Consider the following 20,999-nt stretch of genomic DNA (forward strand, 5'->3'; position numbering starts at 1 on the left):
CGGTGGCCGGGGGTCACTACGGGCTCCGGGCCTCGGCTTCCTGTCCCAGGGCGGCGCACCGCGGCTCCGGGAAGGTGCTGCGCGGAAACGTGGCACCCTCTGGACCCGCGCGGGAGCGCTTGCAGCAGGCTGCCCGAGAGGCTGCGGCGGCCGCGCACCGGGACCGACACCCGCCCGCTGCGCCGGCGCCCGGCAGGACGGGAAGGGGCGGCCGTCCGCGCCGCGCCGCCCCCTTCTCTCGGCCTCTCCGCGGCCTCCGCCACCCCGGCCGAATTCTTGCATAAATTATGCCAGGCGCGCCTGACGTCAGGTGGCGGCGCGCGGGCGCGGGCGCGCCGCGGAGGGAGCCGGCCGCGGGCGCGCGCGGTCCCGGAGGCTCGTGCGCGCGGCGTGCAGGGCGCGCGCAGGCGCTGGCGTGCTGGGGCCGCGGCGGCGGCGGCGGCGGCGGCGGCGGCAGCGGTGGCGGCGGCGGCGGCGGCGCGGGGGTTGAGCCGTGGTGGTGCGGACGCGCTCGTGCTCGGGAACTATCGGATTAAACTTGAATCGAGTGGAATTACACAAAGGAGCTCCGCGGAGGAGGCGGCCCGGGGACCCGGAGACCCCGCAACTCGCCAGAGCCCCGTCCGCGCGCGGCTAACTCCGCGTCCGTGGATCAGCCCCCGGCCGCGGCCGCCGAGCCAACTCCGGAGCCGCTCTGCGTTTTGTTCCCCACGGCGCGCGGCGGCGGACTAACCCGAGCGAACGAGCGAGCCGGTGAGCGCAGACTTCCCCGGCGCCCCCGGGAGGGGCGGCGGCAGGAAACCGCGCCGGCCCGGGCCGCGGCCGCGCGGAGTTGCGAGCGGGGAGTTGGGCGTGTGCGGGGCGCGGGGAGAGGTGCGCGGGGGCCGCGGTCGGCAGGAGCGTAGCGCCGCCCGCCCGGTCGCCCGTGTTGCTGCCGGCGGGGCCCGAACCCGCGGCCCGAGCGCCGCCCGGCGCCCCAACTTTTGCCTGCGTCCGCGGGGCCGGCGGCGGCGGGGGCGCGCGGGGCGGCCGAGGGTCACTTCCTCGCATGTAAATGGCTTTTTGTTGTGCTGCCGGCGTCGGGGGGGACGGGGACAGGAGGGAGCGTGTCTGCGCGCTGGGGAGCGCGAGCGCGTTTCCTCCCGCCGGCACCGAGCACGAGTTGCCGGCTGCGTTCGAGAGAAAAGGGAAGGAGGAAAAAGTTGGGCTCCAACTCCGGCGCGAGCGGCGGCGGGCGCGCGGGCGCGGGGCGCTGAGCGCGGGGCTCGGGGACGGCGGCGCCCCCCGCCTCGCCCCCGCCCCCCGCTCCGGCCCGACCACGCCGCGCTCGCCGGGAGCGGCGGCCGCACCGGCGCGAACAAAGTGCGTCCCTGCGGGCGCGGCGGCGCCAGCCCGCGCGGGGACAGCCACGGGCGAGGTGGGTCGGCGGCAGGGAAAGTGCGCGGGGCGCCGCGTGGGGCGGGGGCGGGGGTGGCGCGAACACGCGGCGCGGGGGGCGTCCCGAGCCCAGCCGGTGGCGGCGGCGACCGCAGAGTTCCGAGCCCGCAGCTAGGGGTTCCTGGGGATCCCCGGCAGCTCCCAAGTGCGCGAGGACGAGAAGAAAGGGAGCCGGGCCGGGGCGAGCGCGGGCGGGCGACCGGGGGACCCCACCTTGCCGAGCTGGCCGGGCCGCCGGCGGCGGCATAATAGCGACTTTAATCCGCGATCCCAACTCGCGTCCCCGTTCCCCTCCCCCCAGCCTGTCGGGGGTCCGGGCGGGGGCGGGGGTCGCCAGGTGGCCCCGGAGCGGCGGGGTTACGCGGTGCCCCCGCGGAGAGCCGGCTCCGGGCGCGAGCGGCCGAGGTGGCTGGAGGCCGAGCGGTCAGCGGGAGAGGAAGGAGGGTGGCGGGGAACGCGTTGTTTGTTTGCTTCGCACCGGGGACAGGGCTCGCTGGGGGCGCGGGGCGCGGGCGGGGCGCGGCGGGGCGCGGTGCGGGGTGGGCTTGGTGGCATGGGTTGAGCGGCACTGGGAGGGGGCCGCCGGTTGGCGGGGGCGGGGGACTGGTCAGGAGGCTCCGGGGAAGGAGCCGCTGGCCCCGAGCAGCCATCATTCCCGAGCCGCCTTTCTCCGGATGGCTCTGCCTCGAGGAGCCCTGCGCCGTGGGAGCGCACCCCAAACTCCGGCTCGGCAGCCCGCTTTGTGAGCGCCCCCGTGGAGCGGGCAGCCCAGGGAGTGCTCCGGCCCGGCAGCACGGTTCTCCCTGGAGGTCACTTTTAGAGACTGTTCACGCCTGGGTTTTAAACTAGTTTTTTTTTTTTTTTCCTCCTTCTTCCCTCTTCTGAACAGACAATGGACAAAAGAAAAGTAGCAACCCACATGGAGAGTTTCCTTTGAATTGCTAGAATTAGATACACTATCCAGTTCTCCACTTGCTAAGTATACTTTTTAGTTTTCCATTGTATATTATCTAGCAATCGATTTAAATAACTTACTTAAACTGTGTCTTTCCACTGAGCTGGATCTCTGGATATATTAAATAATTATTTTAAAATAATTTTTGTGAGAGCTCTGGTTTTTATTTTTATTTTTTAATTTTAAATTGAAGCCGTCTTTGCAGTGGGTGACACCTTCCTAAGGGGTCCACAGTTACTTTCCCTCAATTCTCTTTCAGAAGAGGGGGATACTCATCATACGTGATAATCAGCCGGAGGAAATAAATACGTCTCTATTTCCTCACAGAGCTGTTCTAACGATGACAAAAATCTTAGTGGCGATGACCCAGCAGCTCCATACCTGATTTATTCCAGTTCTAATTACGTTTCGATTACAGTAATGTCCGAGAAATAACTTGAGCAGTGGTTTTATGAAGTTGCGTCCTCCCCAGCCCCCAGAGTACATCTGTCGCACAGTGTTTTTGTCTTGCTGTTGCACAACAGAAAGCCCTCCAGTCTTTCCCCTAAAATGGCAGCTTTCACTTGACTGGGGCCCATTCATTGACAACGGTAATAAAGAGGCTGAAAGCTAGATGCTTGGGGCACAGAGGACTCTGGGTCGCCTTTCTAGGTGATAAGTAGGAGACATTTTAAGTCTTCCAGTTTCCTCATGAGAAGTTTATTTTCCCTGAAAGCTGCAAGAAAACAAAAAGAACAGTAAAAGTAAAAATTGGAAATGGGAAAGGGCCATGTCAGCAAATTTTAGGAGCTGTTTAAAATGAAAAAAGATTTTTTTTTTTTTTTTTTGTCTATTGGGTGAATATGGCATCCCCTTTCTCTGTTTCTGATAATCTGCTGATTAAGGGATAGAGTGGATTTTTGACAGGCTTGTAACAGGTGAATTTCCTCAGTCTGACACTCCAGGTTTGAGGTCGTTTCCTGGGAGTGCATGTTTTGATTATATATTTTTCTTGGATATCTTGCTCCCACTCCCACCCCTCAAAAAAATCTGGTCAGATTGGTAAGTTTGAAGTTTATGACTCTTTATCCCATGTTTATGCTTTCAAAATTAAGAGAGTTTCTAGATGAAAAAAACAAGTCAGGTAGTAACTTATGTTAGGCTTAATCAGTGGAATTATTTTGACATCAGTTTCAAAATTGATTCCCTTTCCTTAGCACCGAGGACAGGTAGAGAAGTAGTAGAGTGGTATGTTAGATCCTTTAACATAGATAAATCTCAACTTTTTCTCTGAAGGAGAAAAATAAACTAGTTACACTCCCCCCTCCCCCAGTTGAAAGTACAGATGCCAGTATTAATTTAGTCGGGAACTTGGTGTTAAAACAGTACCTTTGTGGATTCTTCTAGGCTCGGTCTAGGTTTTAGTTTGACTTATGGAATACTGCCAATACTTTCTCTCTCCATAAGGCTTGTTCTCTGTTTGCCTTGCCTTAACTGGGAGGTCAGCACTATAGTAATAAGTTCCTTTATGATTTAAAACATCAAGAAAACATTGCAACCTTTCCTGTACACCGCTGCCATGCCAGGAGCTAAGAGAAGAGGGATATACTTGTCTGTGCTTCTGCTCTGTCACCCCTGTTGCACCATGGGAGCCAGGCTTGGGACAGTTCTTTCAAACCAGGAATTAAAGTATCTTATTTGCCGTGTATGATCAAGTTTGCATGGTATTCAGTTAGCATCCATTTAGTTCCTTTTCTTTCTGTCTACGCAGACCTTCCACTGTGGAACTCTTGTGTGAGAGACAGGGCTTTCCTTCTAGGAGTTTATCCCCTAGTAGCAGGGAAACTACTTTATGCTTGTCTTGATCTAGGGTGAACCATAGAGGTGGTAGTTGGTCCTTTCTTCGGTGTCTGTCTGCTTTTTGTAGCAGACACCCTGGCCATCTTGTAAACAATCCTATAAATAAAGGTATTGCAAGAATGAAAATGCTGTTTAGTCAGGGCTGAGTTAACCAGAGAGGGGGGGGGGAGGGAGGGAGGGGAGAGAGGGAGAGGGGGAGGGAGGGAGAGAGAGAGAGAGAGAGAGGGAGAGAGAGAGAGAGAGAGAGAGAGAGAGAGAGAGAGAGAGAGCGAGCAGATCTTAGGAGGCCTTCTTCAGAAAGCGATTAATCCCAGAATTCAGGTGCTGTCTGCATGAAGGAGGTGAACATGCACAGCGTGGGCTGAATACATGTGACAGCGTCCCGAGGAGCATTTGAGAGGCACCGCTGTGACTGAGGGAACTTACTGGTCCTCTGGCTCTGGACGTGTCTTACACGGTTGTGTATTGTTTAGAGGAGATACTCTTTTAAGCCTTTTAAAAAGTAGAACTTTAGCAGTGTGCCTCTTCACTGGTTTCTAAAGCCATTAGAACCGTGAGTTTGGAAGATAAAATAGTTCTCTTTCTCGAACTATTTCTCGAAACTGTTTTGTCTTCTAAAAATCTTTGACAGCCCAAGACAACTAGTGGTATTTAAAATTAAAAAAAAAAATGCGATCCCATTTTTTTTTCCCCCTACAGAATGCAAAGATGTAATGGCTTCCTTCAGTCTGGGCACCACTTAGGTTACGGTTATGGTCCAGGTTCGCAGTGGATCGTTGGTGGGAGTCGAGCAGAAGTGGTAATTAAAACCACTGATTGTCTGGGTCTTTTATCAGTATATTAAAATTTTTAGGTGAGATCAGCTGTGTTATAATAGGAAGCGGTAATCGTGGAGATCCTGTCATATAGGATTTAATTTTACAGTCATTCAAGCCTTCGGATACTTAGTGTGAGGGCCTTAGCGTGCTGAACTTGTTCATGTCATAGATTAAAAAATGTGGAGCCCAGAGATGAATGAGCGGCCTCTAGCTGGTTCCTGCAGTACACACCCCCCCCCGCTCCCCTCCCTGTCTCTGGTGCCTAGTGTGGTGTGTCGTGTGGGAGAAATGTGGGCTCATCTGCTGGATGACTCAGTTAGCTCTGGAGGAGAAGGGCTCCTCTTCATGGAGTGACTCGAGAGTACCTTCTGCCTTAGGTTCTGAGTCGTGCGAGCACAGGGCTCCTAGAGGCTCTCTTAAATCACTGATGGCTTCCTCTACCCTGTTAGGAAACCCCCCCTCCCATGATTATCTATTTTGAGAAAAGCAGAGATAATTGTTCCAACATCTGATTACTGTTTTCAGTGAGTTCATCACCCCGACTAGATGCTGTATGTGTTGACAAGGCCATCGCAAACACGAATGCTCTCTCAGAAAAATAGTTACTTATTATTTTGGTGGAGGTGTCTGCTTTGTTTTCACCTTGAAAACAAGAAGCATCCGTTTTAAACATTACGTGCACTGTTTTAATGGAGAAGCGTACTTTCGTGGGTAAAGTTTTATTGGTTGTCAGGAGTGTTGGTGGCTGTTAATGTTGAACTGGGTAGATGCCTTCATAGTGGTCCTTTGAGCCTCATGCTTCCTGTGTAGGCAACAGGCGTGGCTCTCCTAGCAAGTGAATGTGGACTCTGGTTAGTTTTCCTGTTCTGTTGTTTTCCACTCAGCTGTTCTAGGGTACCTACTACCTAAAAGGTGCAGTAGTACAGTCTGGCGACACCGTGGCGGCACGAGACTTGACTTGGTAGAAGACAGCACAGGACAGGGGTTATGACTCGGATTCCACCGTTGTGTGGGCTTAGCCATTGAGAAGTGGCTTTAGCATTGCCATCCTGTATCTTGTCATACAGGAAAGTGTAAGGAAGTGAAAGGCAGTAGTGACCTCTGCCCCGGAGAAGGTTGCAGTTGTAGGTCAACATGGAGCTTTAAGGGGAGACCTTGGAGGCAGGCGGCATCCGGGCTTGGGCAGCACTGGCCTGATGTGGAACTTGGGATTTTTGAAGAAAGTTGTAGTACTTCCTGAGCGTGGAGCATTCTTGATGGGGGATGGAACAAGTAGGTGGGACGGCGGGTGGGTGGAGGGAGAAGAGTGTGGTCAGTATCCTGTCTGCTTTCCTTGGGATTGATGTGCGTGTGGACTAGATTAGTGTCCTTGGGGACGGAGAGCCATGGGGAGGTGCAGCGAATATGGAGGGTTTCAGTGAATCAGACCTGAAGGTAGACGGATGTGTCCTGGAAGACAGGTCTCGAGGGATGTCTGTTTCTAGCACATCGCCTGCTCGGCTGTCTGGTGATGCTATTCGTGGAGGCAGCGGGCCCCTGACAAGGATGGCATATGAGGAAGAAGTGGATGAGTTAGTCCCTTGAGCGTGTGACCAGGATCACTGCTCCTCACTGTGGGTTGGGTAACTGTTGTTGTGACTTTCTTTCTGTTGCTAGTGGTATTCCAGACTTTTCAAGCATAATCTATTGCTGACCCTCGAAGGCCTTAAAAGGGCTCCTCTTCATGGAGGAGTGTGTGTAAACCCACTGGGGATTGCTGGGACGAGGGTGGTGACCATTGTAGCTGGCCCAGGGTGTAGTATTTTCCTCTTACCAGCCTGACGTGTAGCGCTTTGTAGGAGTTGGCCCATCAGAGGCTAAGCACGAATCCTGCCGTAGCCAGACTTGGCCACGTTTGCCTTCTGTGTCTTCTCTTCTGGAAGCTCTTTTCCTGTTACATATTCGAGCGAGGTCCTTGGGCTTCCGGGAGGTAGCCTGTGGGTTCCATGTACTTTCAGACCTGTGCTTCTCACTTGGAGGGAGTTAATTGTGCTGAGACAGTTGCATCCTACGTGGGTGTTGTAGAAATGAATATATTATTTGAGTAATTGGGGAAAAATAACAGCCTTGGCCTGAACACTTACCTGGTGTTTACTGGAGTATGTACAAACCAGTTTAATATGCAAATTATCTTCAAAGATACTTTTGTTTTGTGGGAGAAAGTGGATTATAAAACGAGGTTGCTGGTGTCAGAGGTGCTGATGGACAAACCCAGAAAAGCTTCTGAATAGTGGATTTTAATAATGTGCGAACTGACAAATTATGAGAGTCCTGTGCATTAACATCAGGACAAACTTTGTGTCGCTACTTGGTTTTGGTAGGTTTTATATTTTATTTATTTTATTTTGCCTGCAAATGAAGCTGTCCTTCCTTGAAGTTATTATCTTTGAAAGTCGCTCAGTATAAAACCTCCATGTTTTGACCAACACTTCAGAAGGCCCTTGCCAGCTTTTTGGTGGGAGCGTATCTCTGGTACTATTTCTTCCAACTTCTTAGTTCCAATTTTTTAAGAAATTTATATTTTCTATGCGTCGACGCTTCACAAGCATGTGTATCTCTGTGAGAGTGTTGGGTTTCTGGTTACAGACACTTGCGAGCTGCCACCTGTGCACTGGGAATTGAACCCAGACCCTCTGGAAGAGTAGTTACTGCTCCTCGCCTCTGAGTCACCTCCCCAGATCCCCCAGTTAGCCATCTTTTTTAAGAGTCCCTCTAAGATGCCTCTTTTTGTTTGGTTTGTCAGTAGCGTGTTTCTGAGGTTGGAGAGGTCATTTCCTCGTGAGCTCTAGGGTAGTGGAAAGATGCTTGCAGCCTCCTGCAGTCTGGACTTTGGTGGGCTCGTGGAGTGACCGTGAAGTGACCGTGAAGTGACCGTGTACTGGGGGCTGCCTCTTCTCTTGGCTTCAGCACTGACTAAGGAGGCAGCAGAGGTCATGTGGTGGGTTGGAGTTTTTACACCGTGCATTTACTTTATCAATACAGGGTCAGGCACAGAGCTCCTGGCGACTGAGAAGGACTGCAGATGGCATGCGCTCCCACCCCAGCCTTTGTGTGGGGAACAGCTAGAGTCAGACCTGTGTGAGCATGGGCGAGCATCCTCTTCCTGGGAATGGCATCTTAAAACAGTCAGATGAGCAGCATATCTGGGCTGTAGACACCTTGGTAATTGACTTTTCTCCTCCCTAGTTCTGAGGAGATTTAGGGACTGCTCTAACCTTTTACGGAGTGTACTGTGTCTCCTGCTCGTTTTTTTCTGAGAGTCTGGGGCATGGCAGAAATCTGTTTTGTTGATATTTAAGACAATTATAGGTGTACAAATGATTTAAACACCTAAAAACCATGGAGTGTGTTTAACATGAGCAGGTAAACAATGAGATGTCCCTTCCAGAATAATAAGCAGACATTTAGCTTACCGCTCAGTGCACAGCTCCACAACAAGAATATGCCCTAACTTCAGATGCGTTTTATAGTGTGTGGGCCTGGCAATTGCTTTCCGTATGGGTGGGGCCTGTGCACTGTTAACCATTGATTTTTAGAGGGAACTTAAAAGCCTCCGTTGTGGTAGTTTATATGTTCTTATGTACTTGACCGTGTTTGTGTTTGAACATGTTCAGGAAATCATGCCAGCCCTCTGAAAGTTTCAAAGTCTTGATTAAATCGTGTGTTGCATCGAAGAAAAGCAAAGAACGAGATACCTTAAAAGATAAGAATAATCATAGTAATGAAAGTGTGTGTGTGTGTGTGTGCGTGTGTGTGTGCACACACACTTGTGCTACAGCGTGTGTGTAGAAGTCAGAGAACAACCGTGGGTGTCAGGCATTGAGTTCAGGACTTTACCTGCTAAATAGAGACTGTTGCACTGAGTTACACCATTGCCTGTGCTGAATGTTTTAATGGGTCTTTTAATTACTCATTAAGAACAACTTCAGGTAGAATTATCCCCATTTTGCAGCTGAGGAGACTGAGGCTTGAGAGTTTAAGTTCCCTAGAGCCATCCCATTTCAGTCTGCGGTGGGGGAGCTCGAATCCTGATTGACTAGATTCTAGAACCTGCTTGCGTAGCCTTTTAGCTTTACTTGTGTGAACTAAGAAAAGGTGCTTTAGGGGCTGGAGAGATGGCTCAGCTGTTAAGGGCACTGGCTGCTCTTCCACAGGACCTGTGTTCAGTTCCCAGCACCCACATCGCACGCAGCTTACAACTGTTTGTAATTCCAACTCCAGGGGCATCTGACTCCTTCACACTGGAAAAACAACAGGTAAAGCATCAATCAGTGTTCTAAAAAATAAGCAAATTATTGAAAAGAGAAAAAGAAAAGGTCCTTTAAAAGTACAAGCGACACGCTACAACCACAGAGCTTCTTTTGCTGGCTTGCCAGCCCCGGTTGTTTCTGCCCATACCGCCGTTTCACACTCGGCACTCAAGTCTGCGTCTTTTGCCTTCATGACACTTTCTCCAGCAGAGACGAAAATACTTGTGGAGGCCACATGTACATACCCTGCAGTGACTGGGAACTTGAACTCTCATACCAGAAAGACCAGGTATGAATCATAGTGGTGGAGATTCTGATACAGCCGCCCGCCCAAAGATACAGTGAGATAAGCAGACACTACCAGAAGCACCCGATAAGGCAATATGGCCCACTGGGTGAGCAGTTGTTATTTTTATCAGCTGACCTTTAGTTGTTGAACCCAGCAAGCCATGTGTCTTAGGTTTAAAAAGTCACCTTTATTTATTTTGCAAGTGTACGCGTGTGGCGCCCGCCACAGTGTGCCTGTGGAGGTCCAAGGACAGCCTGTTCGTGTTGGCTCTCTGTTTCCACCGTGTGAGTCCTGGGGACTCAAACAGGTCGTCAAGTCTGGCAGCAAATGCCTGTAGTTTCCGAGCAATCTTGCCAGTCCTTGATTTTGCTTCTAATTCAAAAGGTTCCCAGGCTATCATCTTAAATGTCGAGTAGTCAGTGAGTGGCCCGCAGTGGCTATGGGCTCTGCAGTTTACACTTTTCCTTGGACCAGACACTTAAAGTTCCTACTTGCATGCACTTCCTCTAGCAGAATGGCCAGATGGTGGTTACCCGATCCTGCTGCTGTTGGTTCGTGCAGCAGGGACTCCAGTGTCTCTGCTTCTCAAAGTGACAGTGTCAGGGAGTCCTTCGTCCTCTCCAGCGTCACCAGTGCTCTCTGTCTTGAGTTATAGATGTCTTTCTAGACAACCGGCCATTCCTTCTTTCTCCTAAACCCGCTGTTCACATAGCAGGTGACATTATTCTTTATGGCCAGTGGCCTGGACAGGGGTCAGTCAGTTCTGAAGTGACTCTGTCAGAGACCCAAGTCCACAGGAACTCCAGGTCCTCTAGTCTCAGAACACATGACTTCCTCATTTCCAGACTTCTGATTATTGGGTAAGGAGGGGATTAAACGTAGAGTAGGTTTAGGACATGAAGAACAGCTAGGACATGTGGACACTTCAGTTTCAGGAAAGGGAAGATTGAGTGAATCTCCCAGAAAACTGTTCTGCTGCTTCTTAGACTGGGACAGGAAAAGTGAAAGTCCTTAGAAGAAGACCAGTGATCCAAACAGCTGACATGTACAGAGCGTGGACTTTGAGCGCTGGCATTTTACAGAGCTGTCTACACAAACAGTTCTCACCAGATCCTGAAGTAGGATTAGGGAGAATGCTGAGGCCGGAATAGTAATTCTCATTTTTATAGGGGGATGAAGTGCAGTTTTAGAGATTGTCGATCTATTTCCCAAGTTCACAGTCCTTAATGGGTTTGTTGAGTGGAGTGAGGACGAGTTCTCTTGCCAGCCCTTGCCACTGCTGTCTGTCTGTAGAAAGAGCTTTGGATGCTCCTGTCGGAACCACCCAGACCTTAGAAGGATCCGAGGAACAGGCAGATCTTGTGTACTTGTGATTTGTAGAGAGTTCCTGGAGAGAAGCGGAGACTGCAGTTTGCCTATTAATGGACTATATAGTCTTGGAGGCCCCCTCTCCTCAGATGTCAAATCTTATCAGTTGCAGGCATTTCAACCTGAAAGACACAGGCTCCTCACAAAACTCCCTGTGTGTCAGTCCCGTCCTCACTGGACACAGTCAGCGCTGAATTATTTAGCTTATTGCAGAACTGTTTTTCTCGAAGTTTCTCCCCAGTGTTTACCCAAGATACAATTCTCTGGACACCTTTTTCTCACTGCCCAAGGCAGAGTTGACTCGGATGCTGCATGGCTTGCCGTACAGCATGCCGTCCTTTTGCTCCCACATATGAACATTGACTTGTGTGAGTATGGAGCTTCTGAAACACTTTTGGACTGTTCCAGCTAACACACAAGACAACAGACAGCCTCCACAGCCTTACACACAGTCAAAGGCAGTCACTCACCACATGATAACATCCGGTCTCACAAGGACGGCAGGTAGTGGTTCCAAAGTTTCAGATCACCCAGTGATGTTGTAAACATTTTTGTGTAAGCATACTTTAGGCTGCTCACAAAAATGCCATCTACTAAAGTAGCTCTCAGAATTTATCCGGATTGTTTAGTGATACCTAGCACTTGCATAGCTGCATACAGAGCAGAGATGTGCAAACTTGTCGACCTGTATGCTGTGGTGTGTTTTTTTCTTGCCAGCATCATTTGAAAGGGAATAATAAAAATCTTAAAAGTGGTGACATTTACTTTCCCATACGGAAATAATGTATTTCAGGGCTGGCGAGATGGCAAAGAGTAAAGCCATTTGCTGTCCAATGTATGTAATGACATGAGCTCAGTTCCTGAGAACCACATGGTGGGAAGAGAAAGTCTCCTACAAGTTGTCCTCTGATCCCCACATGTATGACATGGCACGAAAGCAAAAAGTTAAAAAAAAAAGGCTCATGGTGTATATCTGGCTATTATACATGTATAGTATTGTCCTTCAGGATTGAGTGAACTGGCATAAGCTTGAATACAGCGAGTTTCTGGTTAAAACATGTTTGGTACCCTTAACACTTCAGTCTGTGCCTGGAGAGATGGTTAGGAGCACTGACTGTTCTTCTAGAGCAACCAGGTTCCGTTCCCACAACCACGTGCCAGCTTACAATTGTCAGTGTCCAACACTCTCAGACATGTGCGCAGGGCGAAACACCAGGGTGTGTACAATACAAATAATTTATTGCAGAAATAATCTTTGTTTTAGGAGTGTTTTCAGAATTCCATTTATCCAAATTGCTATTTGTCCTTACCACTTTTCCACTCATATTTTACAATTAATTTCCTTATTTTAGAAATATGTGTGATCTACCTGTATATAGACCTGCAGGCCAGAAGAGATTAGATCCCACTACAGATGGTTTCGAGCCACTGTGTGGTTGCTGGGAATTGAACTCAGGACCTCTGGTAGAGCAGTCAGTGCTCTTAGCTGCTGAACCGTCTCTCCACCCCCACTTTTCCACTACTAAAAAGCAAACAAAATAACAAAGCTGCCCAAAGCATAAATAGGGACTGGAGAGACGGTTTTCCCAGCAGTTAATATCACTAGCTGCTCTTGCAGAGGACCAAAGTTCAGTTTGCAGCACACGGGGCTCACAACTGTCCTTAATTCCAGTCCCAAGGGAGCCAGAACTGCAGTCTGGCTTTGTAGGTACCAAGCATACAGGTTGTGTATACCACGTGCATATACAGAAAATGACAATAAACCTATAGGAAGTAAAAATAAGGTTTTTCTGGATCATAACATAGTACATAGACCAGTCATACCTTTACCAGGCAGACCTGTAGAGTGAGTGTCTACCTGGCCCACTGTTGGATCAGGACATGGATTTGTCTTGTTTCAGGATAGAAGAGGCGTTTAAAGCAGTTGTTCACATTCTTGTAAAAATCGCCTGTATATTTCTCACAGAAAATGCAGACTCTTCATTGCAAGTCATCTTTATTGAATTAAACTTTCCATGTGCTTTCTAGAGTCAGATGTTTATTGGATTGTTTCTGATGTGTTTCTGACTGCTGTTATCCAGAGTCTTGCTGAGGATCCTGATTGCTGGGAGTCCTGAATCTTCTCCCATGCTGCGTCTGTTCACATTTCCTTCTTCTCTGTTCCTTCCTGTATACTGTGGTTTGCCATGGGCCTTTTCTTGGTCTGGTTCAGGCTCATAGCGTTAGCTCTTACTGCCCTCAGTAGCCCCCAAAGCATGGTAGAATACCATTTGTTTTTCCACCGAGTATACTTTGGAAACGGAAAGGATTCAGAAAAGAGAACATATAAGTTGTTACAATGTATTTGGAATGTTGTGAATGAGGGATGTTACTTTCTTACAATCTATGTGGGTAATTTGTAGCTTTTTTTTTTTTGACAAACTAGTTAACATACAAGGGGAGAGTGGGCCCCAGGGTAAAGACCTGTTAAAACAATGGCCCTACAGGATAAGTAACTATTGTGTATTGATAAGTTTTATTCTCATTTCTCCTATGGCCTAATTAACTTGTTTCAGGAGGAGTTCTGATGTGTGTGGAAGGTGTATGGAAAGAGAAATTGATAAGGGGCATCATCTATTGGGAGCAGTGCATTCCCTGTAAGCCAGTGTGATTTCCAAAGGCATACAATGTGTCTAATAAGAGCTTGTTCAAAGGATTCAGAAAACAGAATATAGAAGTTGTTACAATGTATTTGGAATGTTGTGAATGAGTGGGTTGGTGTAGGGCTTCTTAGAGTAGTGCTCCTAGGGCAAGACGCCAAAGTTCAAGTTGAAGAGAAGATCCTTCCTTCCAGTCTTATTGACCCATTTCTTGATACTTGTTCTTGAGCTTGGCGAGCAGGCTGTTGGCATCCTGAGCCTTCCCTCATGCAGCCTCTGTTGACTTTCCTTTTCTTCCTGTACCAGGTGTTTTGTCCTTGGCCTTCTGAAGGTCTGCTTCAGGACCACAGCTCTTGTCTCCATACGTGATTCCCAAAACAATTATTTCCAGTACCTAAGGTCAGGCTCCATCTTTAGTGTTCCAACCTGTCTACAAAGCATCGTGACACCCCCTCCCCCACACTCCCCTTCTTGCAGAAGTGTAACAACAGTTCACTCTTGGCTATTCTGGATCTCAGGTCCCGCACACACCCTGGTTGCCAGGCACAGGCAGCTGCTTAGCTGGGATAAGCCACATCTTCAGCACTCCATGTTTTGCGTGTTGGTGTCTTTGTGCCTCCTCCCCCACTATGTGTCTTTGAGAGCATAGTTGCCTATCTTGATTCTTTGCCCAGGAAGATGGCCTATTTGGGAGAACCTCCCTTGCTTCTTGCCTGCTCTTGTGGAGGTCATCTCCATGACTTAAACCTGTGTCCTTGAGACCTTGCTGTCTTGGCTGTGTTTTGGAGACGGGCTCTCTGTGCTCCTGCCACCACAGTGACTTCAGCTCTATGCCTCCAGGAAAGGCTTATGAGGCATCTTCCATGGGTAAGGCCCCAAGTGTTGCTGGGCTCGGGAACTTCGTGCAGAGAGGTTCCTTATCGGAGGGATTGGGCGGTGGCCCCTGTGTGGCCCTCTCCCAGCTGGCTCAGAATGTAGGTAGGGAAGAAGAGATAAGTTATTGTGGCCCCATTACCACATTCTGGCAACTGAGTAGTATATTTGCTTTTTATGGGGTTAATCTAGTGATTCATGGAACACCAGTTCCTACACTGTCATATTTTAACATGGTGTTAACAGAAAAACCTAAAACCATTCTTAGAAGACCCTGGGAGGATCCAGTTGCTGAAGTTAGCTGATTCTAGGAACTGTGCTGTGTAGGGAGACTCTAGGGCTCTGGTCCCTTAGCTAATTAATGCCCACAGTGAGAAGAGGAACTTGCCTTGGCAAAGGGATTTTAGGAGTGCGCTTCAGAAATCCAGGCCTATGCAAATTTGCCCAACTGTGAACTTTCTGTATAGAGGTCTATGACCCTGTCAGTTCTAAGAAAGATATGAACGAATCTAGAGGCATGGCTGTTAAAACCAGCAGAGTACGCTTATGCTTTCAGATTTACACCGTTGAAGAGCCACTGACGGTTTCTGTTAGGGACTTACAGCAAGATCTTTTTGGCATCTGGAACATGGATGTGCTTGGTGGAAACTATTTTATGAGCTTCCAGAGTTATGTGCAGAGTTGTAGGATGATGTTCTTACTGACCTTTTGGTCTGATTTCGCTGTTGTTGAAGGCATGCTGGTGTAAAATTAGGATTGTGCTAATTTTAGGAGATACTGAAAATGTTTCCCTTTGCTTGGACGTGCAGGTTGACATGTGACCATGTGGGCGACACAGGCACCATGTGTGAGAAAATGCTAGGGCATGTGGAGGTGTGGTCAGAGTGCTAGCAGTGAAGTAAGGTGAACAGAGTGATGGACAACCATCAGCTAAAGGCCCTGGTAGGAGCCCAGTAGCCCACCCAGAACAGCCTGCAGGAGCCAGGACAGGGCTTTGTGCCCCCCCCCCCCCACTGTCTCGTCAGGGTGGCTTTCCTGGAGCTGTGGCTCTTTGGAGAGGGACACAGCCCTGGCTCACACTTCTGCCCTTCTCTCAGCCTCCAGCCCCAGAGCCTGCCTCGGGAGGCAGGAAGCGCTGGCTGGGAGAAGGGCAGCAGGTTGGAGAGGTAGGGAGAGGGTTGGGTTGTGGTGCAATTGGAAGTTGAGCCTGGGTGAGATCCTCACTGAGGTTACAGGATGGAGATGAAAGGTTAGTTTGGCAATGCGTGATGGATTGCATTTAAAGAGAGACTAGAGGCAAAAGTCAGACGCTGTTGAAATAGCCCAGCCTGGAGGCCGTGGGACTTTGGTAAGGGCAGGGAGAACGAAGTGGAGGATGAAGACAGGCAGTAGAGTGTTTGATGAGGGTAACCTGTGACTCTCAGGGACCTTGGCTGGGATAGGGGAAGGTACCTGAGTGTACTCTGAGGGTTCTGTCCCACCTCAAACAGGAAGGGACCCCTCCCCCCAAAAAAAACCAGGAAGGGAACAATCAAAGGGGGTAGAATGGGAGAACTTAATCTATCACTAGGTACAAAAACTACAGATTGTGGAAGTAATTTATTCCAGGCACCATGGAACATGTCTGTAAGTGTAGCATTTATACACACGCACGCGCGCACACACACTGTTAAGTTAGAGCCAAGCTTGGGATAGATAGCAAGACTCATTCATTCTTAAAACACAACTCAGATTATTACTGAAAATAACCCCTCTTATCAAATTGTGAACATTTAAAAGAACCGCTTTTTCCCAGAATGTGATGAGACCTATTTACCTTGTTACTGCCAGAAGTTTAAAACATACAAACCTTTGAAGAGGCTATGTGTAAAGGATGCTTCTGTGTGGCCACAATAGTGGTCAGTCATCAGCCCTGAGAAGCAGCCTGGAGGCCTGTCAGCTGTTACACCAGAGCAGCCACACTGAGAAGTTAGGTGGTTTAATTTATGCTGTATTATGTTAGAATATCATGTCGACAATGCAGATCACACTTGAGGGCAACAGAAGACTTCAAAGAGTAGAACACAAAGCAGTAGGTTAACTATGGTTAAATCATAGTCCTGGGAAAAGCCAAAGGAAAATACATTGATTTAAAAGATAGTTTTTTTTGGTTTTGTTTTTTTAAACAGAGAGTTTTAATAAAGACCAGTAGTTTTACTCAGTTAGAAGCTGTGACCAGCTCTGGTTTGAATCTGTACTGAGCTGTCTACGAGCTGTGGTTTTGGACAAATGACTAACTAGTTCTGCTTATCAGGAGCCAGTTGCATAATTTATTTAGGACTCAGTTTCTTCACCTGCCCCTGGCGGTGGGGATTAATACAGTAGTGCATCTGAATACACTACTCTGCTTTTTTTTTTTTGCACTGTTAGCATTTAATAAATTAATTGAATTAGAAATAGTTTTATTTCATTATTTTCTCACCTTTTGTATTTATGATGTTATACCGAAAGGATTATAAAATCAGAGAAGTCAAATGACACTCCACATGCCAGCTCTTAGTTTTCATCACTTTTGTATATACAGGGCTTCTCTTGTGTTTTAAGACTAAATATAGCTAATGGATAGCCCGAAAAAAAATCTAACTTCGCCTTAAGATTCTGTCCTCCCCACCCCCCACCCCTTAGATTGCTTGGCAGTATTTGAAATATTTTTCTTACCCAAATAATTTTCCTTCTGTTGCCTGCTGAATTTAAAAGACCTCCCTGGCTTGTTTTCAAAGAGACAAAAGCAAGTGTATCTTTTAAAAGCGTTTCTGTCGATGTGATCCGAATTTGTATTATTAACTGCGTTTAGCACTCAGGTTTCAGACCCATTTACCGTCAGCTCCTGTGTGTCTGCCTGACTTTAACATATCGTAAATATAAAACTCTGTGTAAGTATGGCTTTGATAGGTGGGAGGGAGGTGGAGAACTCCCTAGAGACTGGAATATATTTGAGTTGAAAGGGCTGCTGAGTCCCGGTGAGAGTCCGTGTAGGATGGGAGCGGAGGATTCCGGCTTTTGGAACTCTTTCACCTTGGACTGCGTCTGCTAAACTGGAGCAAAGTGCGGCTTCTGTGTAGTCTGGAGACGCTTTCAGGGCCGTGTGCATGCGCCTGGGCATACGCATGCGCATGACTATAGACACGCAACCACTCACATATAAATGAACATATACAGGCACGCACATGCACGGGCGCACATGAAAACACATGCATGTGCGCGCGCGCACACGCATGAACACACCCATGAATGTATGTATGTACATGTGCACGCGCGGAAGTCTTTCCTACTGGAAGGCAACAGGTTTTCTCTTTAAGTAGCTTTAGAGATACTGTCTCCCTCGCTTCACTCTTTTTGGTCCCTGTTATCTTCTGAGGCCCACAGGAGTGTGAGAAGAGACAAGCAGAGACAAGGTTGATGTTTACCCTGAGTTAATCACCAGTTACTGGCCAGTGGTTACGAGAAACCCAGGCCGCAGAATCCAGACACAAACAGCTGTTTTGTTGGTGTTTTTCACTAAATTTGAGGAGGTGTCAGTTCTAATGTCTTCGCTCTGCCATGTTAAAGTATTAAGTAGTGACTTTGTAGTTTGCCGTCACGTTATTTTACACTTTTGCTCACAGTAAAACCAAACATACCTGAACGTACCTGAAACTGAAACTTAAGTCAAAAGGTCACTTGGATCGTACCTGGTATGACTTCTTACCATACGGCCCCATGGACGCAGCTCCCATCACACTGTCGATCCTGCTTGGCTGCTAGATCCAACTCAGGCAGATAGCGATCAGCTCCTTATAGTGCCACTCTGCCAGAGGCTGTCAATACACCGAGTACTATAAAAACAGTAATACCAAGATTGTTCCGCAAGAGTGGTGCCAAACTATTAAAACCATCGCAGTAAAGCGAGAAACGTACTGCTAGCCACTGTAAGCGAGTTATCTGCATGGAGATGTGTTCTTAGCATTAGATTGTGCCTATCCCGTAAGTAAGGTAGGGGAACAGCTCCTGTCTTTTCACTAAGGCCAGTCACTCAGGAATACAAGGCAAGAAGGGACCCCGTAGCTTTTGCATCTTGTAGAATCTGATGGGTTAAGGACATAGGCAAGAGATGGCGGCACAAAGATCTGGGTTTGACTCCTTGGCACCCACGTGAGAAGCCAAGCATGGCTGTTCATGCCCGTACCCTAACTTTGCAAGGCAGGACAGGTTCCAAGGCCGGCGGCCAGCCAGCCAGCCCAGCCCAGCTAGCTTCTGGTTAAAGGGCCTGTAAAAAAGAAGCAAGGAGAGGAATAGAGGAAGACGCTGTCTTATGGCTTCCGAGCGTGTGCACGTGGGCATGTGTCCTGCCTGGCATGCTGACACGAACAAGCCTCTTTATAACGCGTGTCTCCTCCACAAGAGAGAAAAAGAGTACAGGGTAGATCCTTTCCTACAGACATAGATGTGTTAGATATTCTTAGACATTCTTCCTCCACCAGCCATGGAGAATGGTTTCAGGTAAAATGCTAGTCATTTCAAGATTTTTAAAATGTCTGATTAGAGGTTGTAAGGGGAAGCCTGGCCTAAGTACTGGAGCTGAAGGCTGCCTGGGCTCAAGGCATGGGATCAGTTCCTTTCTAACCTGGGAAATCGGGCCAGTGACTTTTGGAGCTTCACTTCCCTTGCTTGCGTATAAAAAGGATAGTGAGTGAGTGAGTGAGTGGCGCCTTCTCCTTGTCGGGTGTATACTGAGTGTTCATTGAATCGAGCTGGGACCGATGCTTGGTTGTCAGTGACCAATGCATGCCCAGTGGAGGTGGAAGGTTGCTGGGCCTCAGTGTCCTTAGGAAGCCTGGAGCTCGTGGTAAAGATGGCCGTCCTACTTTTCAGGCATTGAAATGAGCAGCGCACAGTGAGAGGTAGCGTCCGCGTTCTTGAAGAGAATTATGGGACCAAGGTTGTGCTCACCACCCAGAGGACACCTTGCTGCTTACGTCTTTGTCTGAGTCTTTTTCGTTTCCCCTTTTGTCTGCTGACATGGGGAGCATGCTCAGCTAACCAGAAAGGCTGTGTGTAGTGTAAGAGGCCTCCCTCAGCTCAGGTTTATACATAATTAGCTGTAGAACCACACATTTAATGCCACCTTAGAAGTATGTGACCTCCGAGATGAACTCAGGATTTTGAAGTATTTCCAGATTGTACACACTTTTGCTGGGGGCAGGGAGACCAGGGTCTCACTATGTAGCTCTGGCTGGCCCAGAACTCACCGTGTGAGTCGGGCTGGTCTTAAGCTCACAGAGGTCTCCCGCCTCTGCCTCCCGAGCGTTTGGATCGAAGGTGTGTGGTAACACACATGCCTTACACTGTGATGTCTTAACTATTGTTTCTGGTTCTGTAGGGCTAGAGCTGATCTATGGCATTCACTCCCTTTTGGTCCTTTTTGTTTGCTTTTGTTGTTGTTGTTTTGAGACAGGGTTTCTCTGTGAAACTCTGCCTTTCCTGGAACTTACTCTGTAGACCAAGCTAGACTCAAAGTCTGAGATCACCTGCCTCTGGAATGCTGGGATTAAAGGTGTGCACCACCTCCCTGGAGACTCTTAACTCCTTTTGCCTGGGTTTGACCTCAGATATAACCAGCCCTGTATGTCCTTGCTTCGGGATATGTGATTCTCCTCCTTCCTTGTTGGGGCCTCTCTGTGCTGCTGTGCGGGAGGGGAAGAGAGGCCTCAGGAAATTGGAGTAAGAAACAAGGCAAAAACCTTAAGGACCTACCTAGTTCATCACCTGTCTCAAGCTCCCTGACGCCACGCCGGCCGTTTCTCTTCAGGTACACTCTTAGTTTGAAACGGGCTAGTGAAGTGGGCTTTTAAAAAAAATTTCTGTTTGTGTGCCCAGGGCTCAATAGAACCTTATGGGTAACTTCTTGCCTTTGCACTGTCTGGCTCTGCTGGGCTCTGTGCTCTGGTCGTTTTCCTGTATCATGGTTGTGGTTGGCTGGCTGACATGTGTTACCCAACAGGCCTTGGAGTTCAGTGGTGGATGCTGTCTGAGGCAGCACACTGAACGTTTAAGACTGCGGGCGCTGTGTGAGAGCCTGGTTCTTAGTGTGCTAACCCACGGGACCTTGGGAAAGCCACTCCATCTCTGAAGAGGGCAGTGGTGCCTGAATATGTATTCCAAAGGAGCGATGAGAGGAAGGACACGGCAGTGGTGGTGCGGCTCCGGTCACTTGACATTGCCTTATAGCACGGAGAGGTGGCTGGCCTCACGGATTTACTGCAGTCTGTCTGAATTGCGTCTCGGTGTTTGATGAGAGTAAGTTTTGTACATAATAAGTTTAGGCTAAAAATAATCTAATGGAAGGTGAACACAGTGTATTATTTTCCAACATGAAATTGGGGTGATTCAGAATGTCATCTACTGTAGCAACAATTCAAATAAGTCAGCAGACTGCAGGTAAAACGAGGCCAGGGTGGGGGAGAATGAGAATGA

The 20,999-nt window shown here is 48.9% G+C and overlaps 1 protein-coding gene across 3 annotated transcripts in view; it reads left to right on the top strand.

The window, feature by feature from the left end:
* Positions 1–243: 243 nt before the first annotated feature.
* The window catches only part of Chd7 (chromodomain helicase DNA binding protein 7), a 183,492-nt gene continuing 162,736 nt past the window's right edge, over positions 244–20,999 (top strand). The window contains exon 1 of one of the 3 annotated variants that reach the window (XM_006237848.5): positions 244–753. The gene's annotated coding sequence lies outside the window, so the exon portion shown is untranslated. 3 annotated transcript variants of the gene reach the window in all.

This window comes from Rattus norvegicus, chromosome 5, assembly GCF_036323735.1.
Source record: "Rattus norvegicus strain BN/NHsdMcwi chromosome 5, GRCr8, whole genome shotgun sequence".
Lineage (NCBI taxonomy): Eukaryota > Metazoa > Chordata > Mammalia > Rodentia > Muridae > Rattus > Rattus norvegicus.